The 20,760-nt window shown below is 36.3% G+C and overlaps 1 protein-coding gene across 4 annotated transcripts in view; it reads right to left on the bottom strand.

Annotated features, from left to right (window-relative positions):
• ZDBF2 (zinc finger DBF-type containing 2) overlaps positions 1-20,760 on the bottom strand; it is a 103,343-nt gene that overhangs the window by 12,412 nt on the left and 70,171 nt on the right. The window contains exons 11-12 of one of the 4 annotated variants that reach the window (XR_011968856.1): positions 19,309-19,474; positions 7,871-14,995 (exon numbers count right to left, since the gene is read on the bottom strand). The exons of 1 other annotated variant lie outside the window; for it this stretch is intronic. The gene's annotated coding sequence lies outside the window, so the exon portion shown is untranslated. Of the gene's footprint in view, positions 1-7,870; positions 14,996-19,308; positions 19,475-20,648; positions 20,734-20,760 lie in introns of those variants that run through there. 2 more of the 4 variants (XR_011968857.1, XM_072617373.1) reach the window with 2 other exon arrangements.

Here is a 20,760-nt window from a genome sequence, read left to right as displayed (position 1 = left end):
AACTGGGAAGAGAAATGAGAGATGCAAGAAAAGCATGAAAAGCAGGTCAACACCATGCTAAAGGAGACCCAAAAAAATGCTGAAGAAAATAACACCTTTAAAAATAGACTAACCCAAATGGCAAAAGAGGTTCAAAATGCCAATGAGGAGAATTCCTTAAAAAGAAGAATTGGCCAAATGGAAAAGGAGGTTCCAAAAGCTCACTGAAGAAAATAATTCCTTCAAAATTAGAATGGAGCATATGGAAGCTAATGACTTTATGAGAAATCAATAAATTATTAAACAAAACTAAAAATTAAAAAAATAGAAGACAATGTGAAATATCTCATTCAAAAAACAATTGACCTAAGAAAATAGATCCAAGAGAGATAATTTAAAAATCATTGGTCTACCTGAAAACCATGATTAAAAAAAGCCTATACATCATCTTTCAAGAAATTATCAAGGAAAACTGCCCTGATATTCTATAACCAGAGGGTAAAATAGAAATGGAAAGAATCCACTGATCATCTCCTGAAAGAGATACCAAAAGGAAAACTCCTGGGAATACGGTAGTCAAATTCCAGAACTCTCAGGGCAAAGAGAAAATATTACAGTCAGCCAGAAAGAAATAATTCAAGTATTCTGGAAACACAGTCAGGATAACACAGCATTTAGCAGCTTCTACCCTAAGGGATCAAAGAGCTTATAATAATGATGCTCCATAGGTCAAACGAGCTAGGATTAAAACCAAGAATCACCTACCCAGCAAAACTGAGGATAATACTTCAGGGGAAAAAAATGGAATTCCAATAAAATAGAGGACTTCCAAGAATTCTTGTTGAAAAGACCAGAGCTGAATGGAAAAGAAAAATCTGACTTTCAAATACAAGAATCAAGAGAAACATGAAAAAGTAAACAGGAAAGAGAAGTCATAATGGACTCATTAAAGTTGAACTGTTTACATTCCTACATGGAAAGATGATACTTGTAACTCATACGGGAATGTACTGAAAGAGAAAGGAAGAGGTAAAAAGTAGTAAATTATCTCACATAAAAGAGGAAAGAAAGAGCTTTTACAGTGGAGGGGAAGAGGGGGGAGGTGAGAAGAAATAAATGAGCCTTACTGTCATGGATTTGGTTTAAGGAGGGAATAACAAACACTCAACTGGGTATGGAAATCTATTTTACCCTGCAGGAAGGCAGGGGGGAAGGAGATAGGAGAGGGAAGATAATAGAATGGATGGCAGATTGGGAGGAGTAATCATAAGCAAACACTATTGTGGGGGGAAAGGTCAAAGGAGAGAATGGAATGGAGGGCAGGACAGGATAGAGGGAAATGCAGTTAGTTTTTTGCAACATGACTGTTATAGAAGTGTTTTGTATGGCTACACATGTATAACCCATATTGAATTGTTTGTTTTCTCAATGAAAGTGGGTGGGGAGGGAGAGAATGTGGAACTCAAAGCTTTAAAAATGAATGTTAAAAATTGTTTTTGTATGCAACTGGAAAATAAGCTGTACAGGCAATGGGGTATAGAAATCTATCTTGCCCTACAGGAAAATAAAGGGGAGGGAGATGGGAGAAGGGGGCGGGGGTGATAGAAAGGAGGGCAGATTGGGGAAAGAGGTGGTTGGGGTGCATGCTGTCCTAGGGTGGAGGAGGGGAGAGATGGGGAGAAAATTTGGAATTCAAAATCTTGTGAAAGTGAATGTTGAAAACTGAAAATAAATAAATTATATATATGTTTAAAGTATTGATCTTAGCAGAGGATAGTTTAACAGACTGGGGCCTCTCATTTCTAGAAACCAACATAATGAAATATGAAATGTGTATGTCATAATTTAGATGGTTAAGTATCACGTAACATGTCCCTAACATGTGTGCCCTCTCTGTACATGTATGGTAGTTGGAATACATTCAGAGCAGAACCAAGTACAAATGCATATAATGGAGCTATGTAGAAGTCTATGTTAAATACAATAAAAGGAGAAGAGTTAGACATTTTCCTTAGGAATTAAACATAATTGAGCACTTCAAAAAGGAGCTAGCAATGAAATCTAGACACATTCATGAGAATTTGAAATGGTTAGTTCAACATGTCATGCAGTGAAAAAAGTACTAATCTTACCAGAGGTATTTAACTTTTGTGTATGTCCTGGGCACCTCAGCCAAGCCTTGGGTAGTCCAGTGAAGCCTACATGGCCCTTCTCAGAACAACATTTTAAAATGCATACTATATATAAAGGATTGTAAAGGAAATCAATTATATTGAAATGCAGTTATCAATGTTTAAAGAAAAATAATAGATCCCAGGGTAACACTTGTAGTTTAAACAAAATGGCCACAGGGGACATTGTTGCCCGGATGTAGGGCCTGTTCTACATTTAACCTTATGTCAGAGACTCCCTCATACCTACAATCTTAGTTATGCTTTACACGTGGGGTGTTCATTTCCCTGGCTCAATGACCCAATCCTGGTGACTGTAGAATATGACAAATCTCCAATAGTGAATTCTTCTTATAAGCACACAGGATCATAAAACTCAGAACTTAAAACAGTTTTAACAAGTAACTTAACAAAATAGATAGGCCTCCCATCTGAGCCCATAAAAAGAAACAGTGCTTCCTGGAGAGGAATCAAGGTCTGTTGCCCTGTCTCCGAGCTCCCATGCCCAGCTGCTTTATATGAGTAGCATTTATCCCAGGAGCGCCTGTCTCCTGACTCTCAGCAGGTGTTGTCAAACTATTGTCTGTTTGGTGTTCCTGATTGTTTTCTTTTTTGACTGCTGAACTTCTAGCCGGTGGTTGGCCCTGATATTGTTCTCCATAGCCCCTGGTTTTTATTTTCTCTATTCTCCTCTCACAACAGCATTGCATGCTACCTGCCCTCTGTGGAGGGTACTACTGGGTGATGTGGAGGATAAAACATTGGAGTTGGAATTAGCATGATGAGTTCAGATCTAGCTTCTTACACTTACTGGCTGTGTGACCCTAAGAAAACTACTGAACTTCTCTCAATTTGTTTTCCCATCTGCAGAATGCAGTTACCTCACAGGATTGCTGTGAGAATCAAATGAGATAATATGTAAAAAGTGCTTTGCAAACTTCAATGCACTGTATAAATGCTATATATTAATATTGTTATTTCCAGAGTGTGGTAATTCAAATGTCCCCCAGCAAATGATGCATATATTTTCCAGGGGTCCAACTATCTAACATTGGTCTGTCTAGTGGAAGCAATATTCTAGATCTTTCCTTCCCTCCTTCAAGTCAGAGTGTTTTTCGGTAAAAAGTAATGAAACTACCCTCAACACTTAATTGGCTCAAGGGATTAAAGGCTTTGTGTGCCTTTTGTGTCACTTCCTAGTCAGCTGAGTTATCAATCAATAAACATTTATTAATCTCCTACTAAGGGTCAAGACCTGTGCTAAGTTGGGGATACAAATACAAACAAAAGCAGTCCCTGTCTTCAAGGAGCTTACAATCTTAAATAGAAGACAATACAGAGTACAAAGAAACCACAGAGATCTAGAAGTGTCTCTTTTAGTTCCAACGCTGAATCTAAAGTATCAGTGCACTTACCAAAGTCAGCGCCAGCCCAGAATTACTTATATAAGGACAAATCTCTGTGTGTTTTTATTAGTCCAGGAAAGAACCACTCTTCTATTATTGCCTTTTTAAAAATGTTTTATCAATGTCTTTTATTTTTACATCACTCATTTCTGGAAACACTCTCCCTATTCTCCCTCTCCTACCCAAATGAATCCTCCTTTATAACAAAGAAAAATAAGTAAAACCACCAAACATAATGACTACATCTGATCATATATACAACATTCTACTCCAGCAGAATATTTACTGTCTACTGTGGGTAAGGAGATACATTTCATTAGATGTGCCCGGGGATCATAAGCAAATGCTTGATGACTATTTGTTGGGATTCTTGTAAAGGGGACTCCTAGAACAAGTTGGGTTAAATAGTTTCTAAAGTCCCCTTTAACTCTTAGATTCTTTGGTGAGGGGAAGAGGGAGGAGAAAGCTATTATCTTCACTCATTCATTTCACCTGGATGAAATTCTACAACTTTATGTGATTCAAATTAAAAAAAATTTATTAAGGACCTGTTAAGGTCCTTATTAAGGACCCTGGGGAGGGTGAACACATTAACAATCCAGAGGTGGGGGACCAGGAAAGGCTTAGCAGAAAAGGTGGCACATGAGCTGAGACTTGAAGGAAGATAACGAATTCTGAAAGGCAAGAAAGGAGAAGCGAATATATTTAAATTATATAGCATATGAGGTCACTGAAGTGGTAGAAGGAATATGATTTATTGTAGAGAATAGCTAGTAGGTTTTTTTTAATTAGTGAAAATTCTTCTCTCCCCATGGAAGAGAGAAAAACAAACCCTTTGCTTAAGTATGAAGTCAAGTAAAACTGCTATTGCATCACACCTATATACTAACATGTTGTCATTCCCCAAATGATGGGAGCCCCTCATTTTCCAATTTTTTGGCACTGTGAAAAGAGCTATGAATATCTTTGCAGTCTTCTTAAATTTTGTTTTGCTTAGGAATAATCCCTCCCTTAATATGCTCTCTCTCTGCCTCTTTTCCCTTCTCCCCTATTTTTCTGTTATATAAAATGTAACTCTATACTCAACTCTGTTTAGCAAATTCAGACAAGAGATTGAAGTATCACTCACTACACTGTCCTTCCTGTGTTTACATAGATTTGCACTTATGCACCCCAATTACTTGAGATAATTTCCCCTAACCTTCCTCTTTCTTCTCTAATATATTTTTCTTCCCTCTCCATCTTTTTAAGATCAAGACACAATACAACCACCACCTGACCTTCATTCAAGACACGTTTTCCCATATTGGAATGTAAACAGTTAATCTTTAGTCCTTTGACCTTTTTTATGTTTCTCTTCACTCCTGTGTTTGCCCCTCAGTTTCTGTAAGTTCTGGTCTTTTGATGAGAAATGCTCTATTATATTAAAGATCCATTTTTTTCCCTCTAAGATTATATTCAGTTTTGTTGGGTAAGTTATTTTTCGCTGTTAAGCCTGAAACCTTTGGCTTTTGGAATATTGTATTCCAAACTCTCTGATCTTTTACAGCAGTGGCTGCTAAATAGTGTATGACTGATAACGGTTTCTTGTTCCTCTAATTTTCTCTCTTTCTGACTATTTGAAGTACTTTTGCCTTAACCTGGAAGCTCTGGATTTTTGCTATTAAAAGTTTTTGAGTTTTCATTCTGGAATTTCAGGAGGTGACTATGGCATTCTTTCAGTTTCCCCTAGTACATCAGTTTTAACATTTAAAAAAAATGATGTCTAGACGTCTGGCTTTGGTCATGGCTTTCAAGTAGTAGAGTGACTCTTAAAATTTTTTCTCCTCAATCTATTTTTTAGATCAACTGTTTTTGTTTGAAATACTTAAATCTTCTTTTCCACTTTTTTGTCTTTAATTTTTTTTATATATATTTCGTGGAGCCATTGGCTTCTATTTAGTGCATTCTAATTTTCAGAGTTTGGCTGAGGGCTTAACATCTTATGTAAAACTGTAAATTCACATGGCAATTTTCTCTTCAATAGCTCTAATTTCTTTTCCAATTTCTTCCTCTAATGTTCTCATTTTATTTATAAAAACATTTTCTAACTTGTTTTAAACTCTTGCTTCACCTCTCCTGGAAATTCTAGTTGAATGTGTGACCAAGCTACATTTCTCTTGCAGAATCTGCTTGTTGATACTTTGGAGTTATTCTCTTCCCCTGAGTTGGAGCATCCCTATTACCATAATAAGCTGTTTTAAATGGGATTGTTTTTTGCTCATTCTTCCAGCCCACTTACTGACTTCCTGCCTTATGTTAGGGCCACACTCTGCGCTCATGGAGTAATGTCTGCTATGGTCTTGCTGTTGCTTTATTGGGAATATTGAGTGTCATATTGTCTCAGGAACTACTACTTCAGCTTTGGCCCTGAAAGTCCTCAGAGTTCACATATTTTGTCTCTCCCGATGCTGACCTTGACTAGAAACATGGTCCACGGTGACTTTTTTCTTGGATTTTCTGATCAGGATTCAACACAGCAGATTTTCTGGAACATTTGGGAGTTTTGAGGGAGAACTTGTTATCCTTCCTCCTGCTACGCCACCACCTCGGCTTTACTCTGCTCTTGAATTCACCTTCAAACGTCTGCAAAGGAGACCTTGAAGGGACACTGATCAAAGAAGAAGTGAATAGTTTTAGGAAGATGATTCTCCAAGGGAATACTAAATGGTAAGTGTCTATTTTTCTGTTTGATGAAGCAAACTGTTAACTAAACTATAACCTACACTTTGGATATTTTCTAAGTCTTGACTGTCAAATTTTATTTATTCAGGAAACCTATAAATTGTAACTTCAAAATTACTTGTGTTGAGAAATGTGGGAACTACAGATGTGGAGAGACTTTGACAGTTTGGCCATTTCTGTCTTTACCAGAAAAATTCTTAGATCAGAAATTTAATTAATAAAAATATTTCTGACAAGGTATACCCAAAACACAAGAAACGGCATTTTTTTAAAAAATTCAACAATAACAATGGAACATTTCCTAAACCAGCTTTGCAAATTCACCTAGAGTATAATTTCTGCCTTGTGAATGGTAAGGAATATTTATCTTCATGAGGCCATGAGAATAGGAGTAGGAGAGATCTTTAGAAGGATATGTCCCTCTGAAATGCTATTATCTATTACAGGTGGTCAGGGGGCAACCCTGAGACTGGCAGTTTTTCCAGACACTTTAGTCTCAGGGAAGCAATTTACAATATTGGGTGTGATTGTATGAATCAATACAGGTAACATTTCATCCTAATGTATCAGGCATAGAAAAGTATGTTACATATGTGCAAACACAAACTTTCATATTATATATTACAGGCAGAAAATCATACTCAGAATGTTGTAAACAATCCCTTAGGGCAGAAGGTTGAGGGATTTCTGGTCATATCTCCTCTGATGAATGTTATGCCAAAAAAGGGATCCTAACAATAAATTATATGAAAAAAATTTCTTTCAATTCATTGACAATACAGTGGGTGAAGAATGTTGCCATGAAAAAACTTTTGCAATTGGTCTCAGTTAATAAAAATCTTGCATTATCTATGATGGATTATGTGAAATCATTATAAGCAAATAATTAACTAAATTTTATTATTAACTAAACTATTAACTAAATTAACCATTAACTAAATTTTTACTATTTTTATGAAATTAACTCACTGACTACATGTTTTATTTAGTGTGATCTTTATTTATTTCTGCTTTTTTTTTCAGATTGCCAATTGTTCTTAGCTAAAAATGTGTTGTTTTTTTTTAAAGGAAATGTCCTTACCAATTAGCAAATTCTACCAATCTATAACATTTCATATTATTCAACAATTAACACTTATCAGTTAGGGCAGCTGACACCATATGACTAAATTTTATATTTGGACCAAACTGGATGTCTTCAATGCATAATAAACATTTTCTAACTCAATATTCCAATTTTGAACTTTATCTTCTTGTAGTTCCTCAGCTTCTAGATTTCTTGACACTCTTCAGTGATTGCTTGCTATCTTGAGTCAGATATATTATTTTTATATGCATTTGAAATGAGTTTAAAAATGAAAGTATTTTAAAGAATTAAAACTTTATATAGTTTTTCTGAGGTTACATGATAGCCGGACTAGAAAAGTTTACTTTTACTTCGTGTCTGGGAGGACCCTCTAATTCACAAGGCAAACCCCCTTGAAAAGAGTGACCAGGTTCAAGATACTCTGTGTCCAAATCCACTAAAACCATTACTTACTAACCTCTTCTGATGTGCTTACTTTTAAGTCAGCCAGAGGACACAAGTAGTTCAAAACAAGGACATTTAATAAAACAACAGTAAGAAAGTAACAATAAAACATTTTCCCTTAGGGAAATGGGCACATTCTCCAACAAGTACACATATCATTGGTGAGAACAGTGGATGCATTTAGAGAACACACATATTGAACATACAGGGCCTGAGAGTACATATGGAAAGATGCATGTGTGGGAAGTTTGGGGGCAAAAGTATGTAGGGGCAACTCACACCTTGGATGCTGTAGGGCTGCTGCCTATGTCTTCTGGTGATGCCACTGTGCTGCTCTCACTGGGGCTGCTCTCCCTTGGTCTCCTCTAGATATTCTTCTGCTGGATGCATTATCTCCGTCAAAAAATGCTCCCTTGAACAATCTGTCTCCACCAAATGCCTTGTCTTCACTAGCTCCCACCATGCACATCTCCATGAGCATGTGGCTAGCTGCAGAGCCTCTCTGTATTTCCATATCTTCTCATCAGCTCAAGTTCGTGCTACAGCACTATTTCTTCCTTGTGAGAATAGGCTCCAGCATTTTTAAAAAACTGTTTTAGAAAAGCAATAGTCTTTCACTCAGTCAGGGCCCACCAATGTCTTTCCCTAAGAAAAATGCTTCTTAGCTTTTCCCTTAGGGAGTTACCAATTTTGTTCATTTCAGTCTTGGCTAAGAGCCTTTTACCTCCAGTTGGACTTTCTTTACTCCAACTGCCAAGCTCTTTAGAACGTAGGGCAGAATCACTCTAGCTAAAAAAGCTAAAGCCCACCAGTTCAAGTCTATTTTTAAATAAAACTTTATGGTCTAGGGCTTGGTTGGTTATATCAGATTTCACTCTTAGGGTGAGAACTCCTGCTGCCAGGAATTGATTCCAATTGGGGTTATTATACTCCCAAATTAATTTCTGAGTTCTGCCATGGAAAATTCCAAAGAGCTATATTGGTCTGATTCTTTGCTGTCTTTTAAGAAACCCAACAGGTTTACTTTTACAATACATATGAAGTAAAAACACAAAACAATCTAAGCGGGATAGGGGGGAAGGTCACTGTCTTCTACTTAATCCTATTCCTGACCTTATCAATAAATATGGCACCAAAGTAATAAAAGATTGTGACCTTTCCTTGTAGTGATAAACAAGTCTTACATGGTCAGTCTTGTTATAACAACATCAAAATAGCAGTGATATTCTTTGAAGATTATTTTTATACTTAGATTGACAATAATACAACAATCTGAGTCTCAATACTACTGTTCTTTGCAATAAAAAATACATATACATACATGTATGTGTATATACACAAACACGGGTTAACTCAAAACATAACGGTAAAATTAAGTGCCAATTTAGAAGATTTAGGCATAACTAGGATGTTGGGCATAAAGGATGATCATTGCATCCATCTCTATCAATTCTGAGATGTTAACAGTTGTCATGAAGGACCAGCCTTAGAGTATTGAAGATCTGGGTTCAGAGTCCTACCTCTGCTACACGCTGCTGTGAAATCACGGACGAGTCACTTAACTTCTCTGTCATAGCCAACTCTTTAAAACTATGTATTATAAGAGAATTTCTGATCTATATTGGTAGAGGAAGTTTCTACACTGGAAGTTCCCCTTACCCAAAAAAATCATAGGTTCAAATTTAAAAGACAATGATTTAATGAAAGGGTTGAGCAGTTTGAAAACTGCCATGCCATTACCTAAGACATTAATAATAAATCAATATTTAACACCTCTAATGTGAACACCACTGTGGTGCAATTTGGTATTTGACAGTAATTTAATCAAACTAAACCATAAATATTTAATGAGAAAAATCACATGACTATATAAGATCTCAAAGACATGACCTAGTCTTTTCTCTTCCAAACTAGTTAATAAGTCACACAAGAACAGTAACCATTACTTCAGTTATATCCATTTTCTAGTCCAAAGAATTTTTTTCTCAGCTCAATTGTGGATGAGAAAGTCAGAAAAGGTTTTATATAAGATGCAGCATTTGAGCTAGATGAACTTTCCCCAGGTAACAGTGTGGAAAGGAGGGATTTCTGTACTTTTCAAAGTAGAACTCATTAACCTCCCCATCTAAACCAACAGACCTCCAAACTTCCTTACTTCTGTGGAAGGTATCACCATCCTTTCAGGTTTGAAATGCAGATCCTTGACTCTTCTCACTCACTGCCTCCATGTCTAATCAATCACATCCCTTATCAAATCTATCTTAACAATATCTCTTGCATTTATTTTTTTAACCCATGTAATCACCATCCTAGATCACATGCCCAGATCACCTCTCCTCTTAAACTATTCCAAGTCTATTTGATTCAACTACTTTCTACTTTTTCCCATACCTAAAAAATTTCCGCAAGTCATGGATCTAAGCATACTACTTCCCTGCTCCAAAAAATTCTTTAGCGTCTACCTACTGCCTCTCGTGCATAATACTCCTAAAAGACAAACTCCTCAACTTGGCATTTAAGACCTGTAAATTCAGCTCCAATCTCTGTTTCTAGCCTTATTTTACAGAACTAAACTTCATGTACTATCTTCCATCTCCTCTGCATTCCTTTATAAGTTTTACCCCAAACCTGTAATGACCCATTTCCTAATAATACCCAGTATTTGTAAAGCAACTATTACGTGTCAGGAAGTGTGCTAAATATTTGTTATTCTCATTTGGTCCTCACAACAAATTTGGGAGGAAGGTGTTACCCTCATTTAATAGCTGAGAAAAATGAGGTTAAGTGTCCTGCCCAGGATCACCTAATAGGAGTCTGAGGCTAGATCCAAACTCTGATCTTCCTTAATCCAGGTTCAGGGTTCTAGCCACTGCACCACCTAGCCACCCCCTCTACTTCTTAGAATCTTCAGCTCCCTTCAGGGCTCAGTTGTTATATCCTCCAAAAAAGCCATCTCTGATAATCTCATATTGTTAGCATTTTTCTTGTTCTCCACTTTCCTAATATTTACCTGTCTTTTGATTTAAATCATAGCTTTATACTGGAAAGGGCCTTAGAGATTACGTAGTTAATGCCTCCTCTTTAGATATGAGGAGCCTGAGGTCAAAGGAACTTGTTTAAAATTACATAGGTAATAATAGGTGATAAGTGATAAAGGCAAAATTTGAACTCAGGTCTTCTGACTTCAGATGCAGCATTCCCTCTACTACATCATTATCCTTATCCTATTCCCCACAGTAAAATATAAACTACTTGAGAATAGGGAATGCTTCATTTTGTTCCAGTACCTACTGCAATGTTGTAACTGAAAGTTCTTAATATTTGTTGAATTTACTTTAGCCAAAGCATTTCCAGGTAGACTTGTCCATTTTATTAGCTTCTATAATTCTTCAAAAGTCAAAATAACAGAGTAGGTATTTTGTTTTTAAGGACAAAGGCATTTACATTAGATGGCTAGCTTGGAACCATAATGAAAACATGAACAGGACAATCTAGTACTAATTCTGCAAGTTTCCCTGGCCTATTTTAAATTAGACCACCGAGGTCATCACACAATACAACTAGCAGAAATTTTTCATCAATTCCCAGGATCATGTATGATACATAACTGAAAGATTGCTTGTTTTTGTTTTCCTTCCTTGTATCACTGCCGGATTTATATTCCTTAGTAAAGACTACACATGGCATCTATATTTATAAGCAAAGAGAGCAAAGCATCACTTCCTTTCTCTAGGCATTATTAACTTCATCCCTGTTTTACTTCACATCTTATACAATGTGAAAACTATTATGCCTAATTCATTTATCTGAAGGCCTATAAGTCTTCAAGGCTGTAACTTTCGCTGCCTTTTCTATGACTTTCTCCTGTGAACAGTGCTGTTCTTTCCTTCCATGGGTACAAGGACCTCTGCGACTTATAATTATGTATGTGCCAGAGAGAAGTATATATACATTACTTTGTTTCTCCAACTATTAAGTCTAAAGTATAGTTGTATAAGAAGCATACTTTCACTAATATACAGAAAACAGCAGTATACTTCAAAAACACTGCTTGTTTCACGACAAGGTCTATGCTTAGTGATTACCCATAGATATTTTATACTTAGAGTAGAACTGAAGCTCCTTGAGACTATTTTTTTCTTTGTATCCCAACGCCCATGACTGCCTTGCACACAGCTGATGTTTAATGATAATCTCAACTCCTAAACTCAGCAGATCTCATTAGACTGACTCTAATTATACATGTCATAATCCACCCATGCCTCTTCATCCTGTGTGACTTTTATCCAAGGATTTTGAATGAGATAGGTGTAACTTTGGTTCTTTTATTATTTCGTGGATGCCAGCAGAACATTTGGCTATCCATGTCACGCTTTGTTTCTTGCTCTATGGTCACTCTTTCTTTCCCAGTCAGACATATCCTTCATGATGTCTTTTAACAATTATATCAATGAAAGTCATCACATTGGTAACACATTGCAGCCTGTTTATACCTAAAATGTTCATTATCTTTTGAATCACCAGAAATTGTGTTTCTTTTGAGAATCTGATAGTCTAAGATTCTATACAGTATCACCTTTAGTACTGCTGGAAGAATGATCATTAAACATTGAATAATTTCTCTAATTTAGTCCAGTTCAATTTCCTCTTCCTGGACTTGCCCATCTCATTATTCAACTGTAGTACTTGCCCAATACATATGTATTAATGGACTAACCTATTAAGTTGCCTGACCAATTATACGTCATAACCTAGGCAACATAAAGACTAAGCAGTCATCAATAACTTTATTTTTCCTGTGGGGATGGTGAATCACTTCCTAACTCTTTTGAAAGTAAAAAAAATAATTTTCATGATCTTTTATTTTTAGATCACATTTACTTCTGAATATATCTCACTCCCCTTTAAAACTCAGTAAGCCATCCCTATGACAAAAATTTAAACAGAAAAAAAAAGTTCAAACAACCCACATGTAAGCAATCTAACAATGATTTAATATTGTCATAGTCTCCTATTCCTGCAAAGAAGAGAAGGTCCATTTTCTCACTATTCTCCAGGATCAAGCTTGGTTCTTATCATCAGCTGGTTTTATTGATACACTGCTATAGTCATATAACATCTTCTTGGTTCTATCTACTTTACTCTGCATGATGACATGAGGTCTTCCCGTCATATTCTTAATTTATCATCTTCATCATTTTTTATGGCATAGTATAATTACATTACGTTCATGTACACGATTTGCCAATAGATGGGTATCTGCTTTGCCAACACCAAAAGTGTGCTATGAATATTTTGCTAACTTTCCAATCTTCAATGAAATAATCGTGAAAAACATTGAAGTCGCATGATTTCCAGGGACTCAGGGGCAGTTATTACTTCTAATAAAATGGGACATTTGTAAAGGTCAACATTATTAAGCAATCTTTAAATTTCACAAAGTACCATCTCTGTTGCAATGGTAAACATTTAAAAATCTCATCTCCATGTTTTATGCCTCATTCAATATTGATACCCCATAGTTGCAGAATAGTTATTTTCATAGGAACATCTGTCATAGAATCAAGTATAATCTCAGCATATTCATGGACTAACATCTTGTTTGAGGACAGCTTTTAATGCTACTTTTTATTCTAACAAATCCGATGCTTTTGTGTAATCTACAACAGATTTGCCTCTCAGTCAAGTGTGACTATGTTAGATGTGGTCTGCTGTACACAATCATCTGAATGCCCTCTTCTCCTATTTTATCAAGGAAAAGTCTTGATTAGAAGCAATTCCTAAAAAGATGTTACAGAAATAATAGACATATGACTCACTACTTATTAATACTTTCTTGGATGCTGTTTTCAGGGAGTTTTTCTATTCTTTTGGGAGCTTTCTCTCTTTGGAATATCCTGACAATCAATCCAAGTGTCCTTAAATTTTGTTACTGCCAGTGTGGATTTCTTCCATGTTTATTTGGTCAGATTAAATTACACTTCCTGATCTCATCTTCTAAATTATTACTGCCAGCTCCTAATATAGTACAGCAGGATAGGAAGCAGTGAAATTCACTATCATAGCTAATGAAAACTTAGCACCATAGAAACCCCAGCTTAAGTTTCACTTTCTACCTGTTTGCTGTCCTTGTGATTTCACTTACATATTCTTTCAGGACAGATATCATTTTACAAGTTTGTTTTCCTCTCAACTAATTTTCACTACCAGTCTTCAATCTTAATGTTTACAACCCAGCATGGGTCTTTGGCTGCCACAATTCTAGCTGTGGAAAAGAAATCAAGCATTTCCTAGCTAAGGCAGTTTTGATACTTTTAACCTCACTGTGGGCCAACTCTTTTGTATGAGTCATTTTTTTCTACCAAAAAAAAAGTTAGGGTCAATAGATTGACTTTATATATGTCATTTGGGGAGTCACAAGCTTGTTAAAAAGATTCTAATTGTAATGCTATATGTCTTCCCATTCTTATTTTTTCTTCTAATTTGGTATTGGTTTTTTACCCCTTTCTAATTACTCAATGATGTATCTATACATATAGAGTTGATTCCAAAATTACTCTCGCAGTGGAAATAAGACATTTCCTGCCTGCCCTTAAGACAATGCATGACACATAATAAGCACTTAATAAATGCTAATTGACTGTATTAAAATCAATTTCATCTTGTGTGATATTGTTTGGCATTTGTTATATCCAGCATCTTCCAGCTCTCTTCTTGAAGGACATATTCATGATACACAGACATGAATAATCTACAATTCTTTGGCTTCTTTCATGGCTTGATCCCCAATTACATGTTTTACCATATTTCTTACTTTCCTCACTTGTGCCAAGTTTTGCTTTGAAGTCACCAAATATTGATGTATGTTATAATGTGAAAAATGCTATCAATCTTTTAAATAATGCCTTTACTTCTTCATCCTCTACCACAGACATTGGCATATAAGCTATATTTTTGTGGTTTTCTCTTTTTCTTATGTTCTCCATAAGAACTGCAAGGTGAGACTTTCAAGTTTTCCATGAAATGACGTTTCTTTTTGCATCTGAGCACAACTCCAACTCCTTTATTTTTTCAAGGAGATACTGAGCACTATCCTTCCATTGATCTGTAACTTTTATCTTCTGGTTTCACTTGTAGAGAGAATATCAATAAGGATATGCTTAAGTAGTAACATTCAGTGACCACTGGAAAAGAATTATATATTTAGAGTACAATCAGTTAAATTAATATTGGCAGACAGTCTAAAAACTATGAGATACTTAGCCACTCTACCATCCCTGCAGAAGGTAACAGATAACTGCATAAATATCCTCAAGCACAACCTATGATTTAGACCTAAGTTTTTGTTTTTTTACAGTGATATTTCTGAGCCTTAGAAATCACAGGCTTCTCGTTCCTTCCTCTTCCCCTGCCCTATGCTTGGGCCCTACTCAGGCTCATGCAGAAACGACCTAGCTGTAGTTTCCATCACAGAAGTCTATACGTTTTCATCTTCTGCTTCCTTTTATCAGATCAGTCTACTTCACAAACTGCTGCCGTTATGTCACATGTTTAAGAGTGGTTTGGTTCCATTTTACCCACTGTACCAAATCCAAAACGCCTCCATTTAGCACTTTAGGCCCTCTAACAAGTCTGAGTTCCATGTTTTTAGTTTCTTTTCACACCACTTCCCAACACAGAAGGAAGCTGATCAACATGTCTGCTGCACCCAGAAAACATCAGCACCCTTCCATATTAATAGATGGTGTTTATGAGTTGATACAGCGAAAAATCATCGCTTGGTGGCCTAAGTCTATCGATAAGTCAGGATTTAACTGTTACTCATATAACAGACACAATTCATTCCTAAGCCCATACTTCAAGCTCTTCCAGCTTCATAAAATCTGACAATTTGTATCTGCACAAAATGAGTGAGCAAATGCAGATGAAGCCCAAGACTTCCCAAATAAACTTTCAGCATTTTCCAGAAGAGTGGTATTTTTTGGCAGGCTTATCCTACGATTATTATTTCACAGAGATTTTGACTACTGACTTAGCAAAAGAACACACCTGACAGTAGAATAACAGCTGGTAGTGACCCTTGTCAGAAACCACAGCTGACCTGCATGCATGACCATTAAGAGAATATGCCCCATCCCTTGCTCACTTGGGGCCAGAATTTGAAGGCTATATCTCTTGGGGACCTACTGCCCTATAGTCTATAACAACTCTGTACCAAATGACTAAAAAAGACTACAACCATTCATTAGTAACAAATTCCCAGACACGTGAGAACAGTCAGTCCCACCTAGAAACAGGTTTTACAGGTCTCAAGAGTCCTACAATCTACTGCCTTAATGTATTTACTCTGCTTAAAGGCCACACTTATTCTGTGTCACCACAATAATGCAGTCCTCCACTATTACTGAGCACCAAAGTAGGTGAGATTCTCCATTAACACCAAGGATCCCACCCTTCCTATTTCTCCTTTCCCAATTACGGTCTAAAACTGAGAAAGGTAATTAATCCCACCTCTCTTAGGGATAGGAAGCATCCTTGTTCTAGACTTTGCCACATTTACTCTGTCCTGTCATCATCACAAAAACGGTGTAGACAGTCCTTCCTTTGACCTGTGATTGGCTTTGGAAACCTAAACCAACTGTCCCTAATTTTCTCTGCTTCACTAAACCATATAAGCAAAGCAAAGATGCCTCAGCCTTGTATAATCATAAAACAGTTAAAAACCAGACTTCCTCCAGGACCTAGGAAACAGGAACTTAATTGAGAACTAGGGCCTCAGGCACCAGTACTGACCAGAAGTCAAGTAAGTAAATGCTCCACAAGGAGGACATGTTCCAACTATATAAAAAGCAAAGGCCCTAGAATTTGAATATGAATTCAATAGGACCCCACGGACCTGATGAACAGGTTTTCATGGGTCAGATCTCCTTTAAATCCTGGTCCCTGAGAGTGAACAAAATTAATACCATCCTCCTTGTAACAGAATTGCTAAAATCATAAGATGACAGATTTAGAGGTAAGAAGAACATCAGAAGTCACCTATGCAATTCTCTCATTTGAAGAAATTAACTCAGTGAGTTGAAGTGCTTTTCCAGGATCAAGCAAATAGCAGGTGGCAGAACCCACAGCATAATCCCAATTCAATGCTATTTCTAGAGCACTATGTTTCCTCTCAGGGTATGAGTCAGGTCAAATGCTGCTTCTTAGTCCAATAACTATTGAACTACCAGGAAGTTCCTTAACAGTCTCTGTGCTTTGAGGTGCCCTGCCCAGCTGCCTTTTCCTGCTGCCACTTCAAGTTCTCATATCCATTCTCTTCACTCCTACCTTGGCCAACTCTATATCCTGCTTGTGTCTATCAGAACTATTTTATTGTTAATATCCCTTCATCTTAAGGGACACACTCCTCTCATCTGCTAGCACACAAAGAAACTTGGCTTCTCCCGGAATATACCAAATCTCTAGCCAACCTCTCCAGTCCTGAGAGTACCTTTTCTCATGGCCTCCACCACACTAGGTCAGGAAAAGAAAGAAGTATATACTCCAAAACTCTTGCTGGTATTTCTTAACCTTCCTTGGCCACCATCACTCAGCAACCTTTCCTTGTTTTGTCATTCATTTCACGTATCAACATATCCAAGTCTTGGCTGTAGTTATCTATGAAGTCCCAGATCATTATTTCTCCTTCCTCAAGGAAATTGTATTTGTATTAAATGAATTAACCAAAGCGGTCTAAATTAAAACTCAGCTTTTTTCTTATAGAAAGCCCCATCCTTCAGGATCTCAAGTATTCTTATCTACTACCTCCAAGTTTTTATACAACGCCATTTTTCAATATGCCTGGAAAGCATTTCCTCCTTAAGTAAGCTTCCTAGGATCCTTCAGCTTCCTTCAAAGTTTAGCTCAAGTTCCATTTTCTAGTGCCTTCTTCAAACTAAATTTAAGTTACATTTAGTTTTCTTTGTATACGGTGTAATGTCCAGCAGAATATAAGATCTCTGAGAGTTAAGATTTTTTTGATTTTATCTTTTTATCCATGATTGTGTCTTGCAAAAATAGCAAGTTAAGTTTAATAAATGTTCCTAGGGTTCAATTAAACACCTAAATTTGGAGAAGCTTTTAAAAGTTCATCTAGTCCAGCATCCCCACCTTCTATCTTTGATAGTGATCGAAGTCTGTATTTGAATACTTTCTTTTTGCCTTATTAGTATTCTTAGAAAATGTTTAAATTAAGTTACTCAGTGGGTTAATGATTAAAAATCAAACTCCAAGGGGACATTCTCTTAAGAATGAATTTTAACTAAAAATAATAAATAAGGTAACATCTCTGTAAAACCAGACCCAAGGTTTTTATACATGGCTCATTTAATAACATGTACAAAAACTCAACAAATAATTATTAAATGCCTACTAGGTGCCAGGCAGTGGAGGATACAAATACAAAATAGTGTTAGCCCTCAAGGAGCTTACACTCTTTTTTTAAGAGACACATTTACAGATAAGTAATTGTAATGGATGCTGATCAGATGAATAATTATAGGGTTCCATGATTAAGTGGAGTAATGGTGCGAATAATTAATGGAGGAATCAACAAAGGAATCTTGAAAGTAGCAATTAAAATGAGCCACGACAAAGGTTAAAAAAGGCAGAGGTGAGGGGGTGGAGAGCACTTAGGCATAGGGAAGACTCATGCTGTCAGAAAAGGGAAAGATGCTGTGTATGGATAGCATTAGGTCACTTTGTTGGAAGGGTAGGGCTCCTGAGAGGAAGTAATGTTGTAATTAGCCTGGAAAGATAAGCTGAAGCCAATGTGTAAAGGTCTTTAAAGACCAAATAGAAAAGTTTATATCTTATCCTAATGGTAATGGAGAACAGATGCTTCATGAACAACAATGACATGACTGGACCTATGCTTTACTTCCAGCAATACAACAACTTCATAAGGAGATAAAATTGGATACTGGAAGAGAGGCTAGTATAACAGTCTTGGGCCTAGAAGTAATAAGAGGGTCTAGACTTGGATTTGGATCACTTATATATTTATTCTACTAATCATAATAGTAACATAGCTTATCTAAAATCATGAAAAAAGTCAGTTATGTGGGGTAATTCTTCTGTATTTGCTAATAAATGCATTTTCCCAGGACCATGGAGGAACTGGTACAGGATCAAACTAGGTAAAACCCAATCAGTAATATTCCAGACTGGTCTAGTGATCTTAGAAAATGAGGGACAAAAAAGTAAAGGATCTAAGAAGGATTTGGAGTAGTGACTAATGAATTTTTAAGAAAGTGAAAGTGAAAGAAGACTGGTCTTTTGAAAAAAAGGAGGGACTCTGTGCCTTTTAATACTAATATGCAAATTATCTGAAAAATAGTGCATACCAATAAAGCTTTCATTTCTGAGTCAACAGTTAAAAGTGTTTCTGTGTGACAGTTCTGGAAACACTAGGCTGCTATAGATATCTCTTTCAGTAAATGGTAAAATCTAGACTTACCCACACAGTGATCCTGAAGGTAGTACTCTTGCAAGTCAGGGTCTCTGAACTCTAATGCTTTCTTAGTCAATTCCATTTGATTCTTATGCGATCCTTGACAATTCTTTTCACCAACCTAAAAATGTCTCTACAGTTTTTGTTGGATGATGGGTTCTGTGCTTTCATCCTAGAATGCAGTGTGGTTCCTGGTTAAATGACCATGGTCAGAATATATATATATCATTTGCAAAGTCAGCTACCGATAAAACAAAATTCTGACAAAAATATGAAGTGAACTCAACAGAAATGAACCAAACAGACCTATGAAGGAACCGCAAGAAACTGGCTCTCACTGATAATTAAACTGATAAGACAATATTAATCTTTGCAATTACACCACTTTCTTAAGGTATTTCAATTAGCTTTTCAAAGTCGTTTTCCTATAGTCCTCACATACCTCTGAAAAGCAAAGGAAATCTATAACAAAAAGGTCGTTTTCCCACAAGAAACATTTATTACATTTTATGTTTAAGGGTATAGAGGGTATTCATTTAGCCTGAGGCTGATCATGGAGGGGTTGGTGCAGCATTCCTTAAGACAAAGCTTAAAGGGTCACTCCGAGAAGTCTTTACACTTGGTTCTCCTTGCCTTTCTCATTCCTATTGGATGCCAGTTTCTCCAAAGACCTGAGAAATTATTAGACATATTCACCTGCTATCCTTAAAGATAGCTGCTTAGCAAGGCTACTATGTGTGCAGTACCAAAAGTAAAGAATATTGAGTTTACTGTGTTTTTCCCCAAGAGAAAGAAGTCTCCTTTTAAAAATATAAAGGCTGATTTTTCATGGGTGTGGTTATTTGTAGGATCATTTTTATAAACTGATTATCATTCCTGACCATTACTCAATATTCTAAAGTGTTCCATAGCTACTTCAGATTATGATTATTAAGTGAAGTCAAATAATTTCTAAATATAAATGCTAATGAATCTATAGTCTCTACCTAAGATAACAGAATGAAATTAATTTTCTTCTAAAGACTCAAAACTTATTTGCCTCATAAACAGCATCACTAATAACATGAAATCATACTTTAAGAATAAAGGAAACACAAACATCCAAAATTCAGTCTTTTATTGTCAAATCAAAATGTGTGATCTTTCTCAATAGATTTGGTTAGAGTAAATTGATTCATAGCTTTAAAACACTGTAGTTTCCAAAACTGCTATTTCTGGGTATGCTCACTGATAAATACTTAGGTGGAAAAATCCCATGTCTACTGAAACTGTTTCCTCACTTTTTATTTCTCTAATTGTGGCTATCAGTGGTAGCAACATCTTTCTAAACTGCAAACTTAACATCTGGTATGTCCAAGTAATGCTTGAACTTGACATGGCACCATCTGGGAAATTTTTCTAGGAAGAAATTCTGTTGTAGTTTTTGGGTACCTTCAAAGACAAAACAAAATTTCCAGA

Source organism: Notamacropus eugenii, chromosome 6 (assembly GCF_028372415.1).
Source record: "Notamacropus eugenii isolate mMacEug1 chromosome 6, mMacEug1.pri_v2, whole genome shotgun sequence".
Taxonomy (NCBI): Eukaryota; Metazoa; Chordata; class Mammalia; order Diprotodontia; family Macropodidae; genus Notamacropus; species Notamacropus eugenii.
This window is presented reverse-complemented; position numbering and strand designations above follow the sequence as displayed.